The 3,807-nt window shown below is 31.4% G+C and overlaps 1 pseudogene; it reads right to left on the reverse strand.

Annotated features, from left to right (window-relative positions):
- Positions 1 to 556: 556 nt before the first annotated feature.
- LOC112499944 lies at positions 557 to 2,812 on the reverse strand (annotated as a pseudogene).
- Positions 2,813 to 3,807: the final 995 nt, after the last annotated feature.

Genomic DNA, 3,807 nt, shown 5'->3' on the forward strand with positions numbered 1-3,807 from the left:
CTTCTCTTGATTTCTTGCATAACCTGCTCTGATACCAAATGTTAGTCCACAATATGATCAATCTTCATAAATCTTCATACAATCCATGACAAATTAAGATAATCTTCAAGAACACTTGAGATGAGAGTTAAGAGGAGTAGTCAACAAGTCAAAGCTCTATTATGTACGTATTGTTTACAATGAAAGCTCTCCTCACAATTATACTAAAGACAAATGTATATATAGGGTCAAACTAAAACCCTTCTAGTCAAAGTCAACAATACAAGGAAAGTCAAGCACAATATCAATACAATTATAGACAATAGTAAACTTTCAAGGCGAATACAATTGAACACTGAAATTCAATCCTAGCAAAAACAACTTCTTCGAGTATTTTTGGATGCAAAATCATCAATAATAGCATCTAAATCAAATATTATCAAGCATATCTTTTTCAATGCATAGTCAATCCATTCAACCTTTCTTGTGACATTGATGACCTCAAAGTACGTCTTCAATCAATTTTTGAAAAACTCATTTCCACAGATGCTACGGTCACAGGTAATGTCAACATAATTCAATAAGCAACCGAAACATTAGGGTAACAATCTACAACTTTGACAAACTCAAGAATTTCAACTGCCGTTATTGATTTATATGGCAAAATCACATGCAACACCTTTAATTCAGAATAAAGATCATTTACATCCATATCCGCCACAATATTATGATAAAGGTATCACCAAAATGAACATAAGATCTCATCAATTCATTTTTCATCCAATGACTTTAGTTTATCATAATCGAATAGGAATCCAAAAATACTTTCAAATTTCTTTAATTGTTCAAATATATTATTCAATGAAGAAATTGTCATGTCCACAATGGTTAAAAAATAATTAATTCTAAAAGCCTCATCTTCCAATGCTTGCATTTCTTCTTCATTATTATTTTCATCAAATTGTTTTTTCCTAATAATATGACGTTTAATTAAAAATGTAGGATCTATATTCATTTCACATGCTATTGTTTAGCAGTATCCATACTTGATGCAAACCCTTCATTCCTATACTTTTCAAAGTAATTCACTGCACCTTCAAATTGTTCCATGGTAGTATTAATGTACATATATTTTAATTGCAACCTTTTACTAACCATATTTATTGCAAATAAAACATCATACCAAATAATCATACCAAGTAAAAACTCAAAATTCTCAATTGCACTTACCAAACTTTCCGCTTCACTTTTCGTCTTGGCATCATCACATGATTTGCATAATTCAAGCAAAGCCGATCTTATCTGAGGAGCTTGAAATCTAATTGTCTTGACACTTTTTATTCTACTTTCCGAACGTGTGTTGCACAAAGATTCTACAATTAAGTTTGACACATTATCAAGTAACATCTTCCACCTTTTGTAACTAGCAAATAATGTGTATATGCTTTGAACAATTCCAAAAAATGAAACAGCTTTAACACAAGAATGAACCATATCATTAAGAGTTAGATTAAGGCTATGACAAGCACATGACATATATAACGCTTTTGGATTTACTTCAAGTAATCGATTTTTGTGCCCCTTGGTGTTTTCCCTTCATGTTAGAACCATTATCATAACCTTGACCCCTCACATCATTAACACTAAGATCGAGAGATTTAAGTAGATCTAATAATTCATTGAACAACCCTAAACCATATGTATCATCAACCTTTAAAAACTCTATAAAATACTCTTCTATTTTTATTTTATCATCGGAAATATTCACGCATCGTGTGATTAAACTCATTTGCTCTTGATGGCTCACATCTGGTGTACAGTCAAGAATTGCAAAAAAATGTTTAGCATCTCTAATAATTTTCATGATAGAACTTTTAACATTATGAGCCAAAAGAGAAAGTAACTCATTTTGAATTCTAGGGCCAAGATGATGATAATGAACTTCATGATTTTGAATGCGTCTAATATGATCTTGAATTATCACATCAAATTCTTCAATCATTTCAATTAACCCTAAAAAATTACCATTGTCGTTGATACAACTTCTCATTTGATCCTCAAAAAGGAAAAGAATACTTAGCAAGACACTTCACAACGACAATTATTCTTACTAAAACTTGCCTCCAACGTTCTTTCTCTTTTAAAATCTCTTATTGTAAGTCTTTATCGATCGTTTGGTTTGTGTTCAGTCTTACTCTTAGTTCATTCCAAGATAACATGTTATTCATATGTTCAATACTATTCTCATGTTCTTTAAGTCTCTCACCAAGATGCTTCCAATCTCTAAATCCTTCCTTAGCTATTGAATTTCTATAATTCTTAGACTTGAACAACTTACAACAAAAACAATACACTTTATCCTCATATTTTGAATAAAGTAACCATTTTCGATCACTAGTTTCACCATTACTTAACTTTCTATCATAATAAGCATATGAAAATGTCTAGACATGTTATCTAAAGGGAACACGATACCCAATTCTCTAATAGGTCCTTTTTCAACTAGGATGTCTCTTGATTTAGTATCAAGATTAACCCAATTTCTTGGATCATAAATATCAAAAAACGGAATTGATTGTTCGTCAATGGATAATTTTTCAGTATTATTGGGGACCTCATGTTCACTCACACCATCGATCTTTTCATTATCTTCACTCATATTTGGATGTTCAACATCTTGTTCATCTAAGTCATCTAACTCTTGATTAGAAGAACCTACGGTCTTTACAAACTTATCCATGACTCCTTTTTGTGATTGTTTCAATTGTTCAACTAACTTACTTTTTTTCCTTTTCTCACTTCCAGACAAGTACTTGTACTTTTTAGGCAACATGATCAATATATAACACTCACAACAATTCAACATGTTGGGTTCAAGATTAGAGCTAAAGTGTTGTATTCAAGTTTCTCCATTTACTTAGCTTAATTGTAATTAGCTTAGTTTTATTTCCTTAGTATAAATAGTCTTTTCTTTGTAATTGTAATTACACATTGATTACATCATTAATCAGAAAAAGGTAACTTGACAGCAAAGTAATTCTCTCTCTCCAATCTATCTTACATTCATCTTTGTTCTTGAGATTTGATGAAGATTACTTCAAGATTTGTATGAAATCTGGACTTTTCAATTGGTATCAAAGCAAGCTGCATCAGTTTGGATTTGAAGATATCCATTTTACACATTTTGCACGAATTTTTTGTTAATTTTTCGATCTGATTCATCTTTGTTCATCACTGTTCTTGGCTGTTCTTGAGAATTTTTTTACCAGATTGGTTTTTGGGTCATAAATTGCACATTTTTGGGTGTTATTAATCAAGATTTACATCGCCAGTTTCGGTTTTGCATTCTATACAACTTTGATTCACACCATTTTGTGATTTTTACAAGTTTTGATGCTGAAAATGACCAAAATCGAGTTTTAGTTTTTCKGGAAAAAGTTTATAAAAACTCATATTTTTTCATGTTTTGATCCATTTTTTTGGAAAAAGTGTGAAATTTTATGTTTTTGGTTGATTTTTATCCGGATAAGACTTGTACGGTATAACAATCCGTGTGGTGTTAGTTGTTTTTGAATATAGGTAAAACCGGACAACACTTGGAAGRATTGCTTGAACGGTTTATTAATCCGGCTAGTTACCGGACATAGCTTGTGCGGATTAATAATAAACCGGATAACACTTGAGATGGTAAGCGGTTTAATATCTTGATTGGATTTTGACCGGTTAACCAATCGTGAGGTAAGTGTGCGGTTTAGGAATCCGCTTGGTAAGTAAGCGGTTTATCTTGAACGGTATTTGTTTCTTGAACGGTGTTTGACTTTTGTTGAT

The sequence above is a fragment of the Cynara cardunculus genome (assembly GCF_001531365.2).
Source record: "Cynara cardunculus var. scolymus isolate 2C chromosome LG 17, CcrdV1, whole genome shotgun sequence".
Classification (NCBI taxonomy): Eukaryota; Viridiplantae; Streptophyta; class Magnoliopsida; order Asterales; family Asteraceae; genus Cynara; species Cynara cardunculus.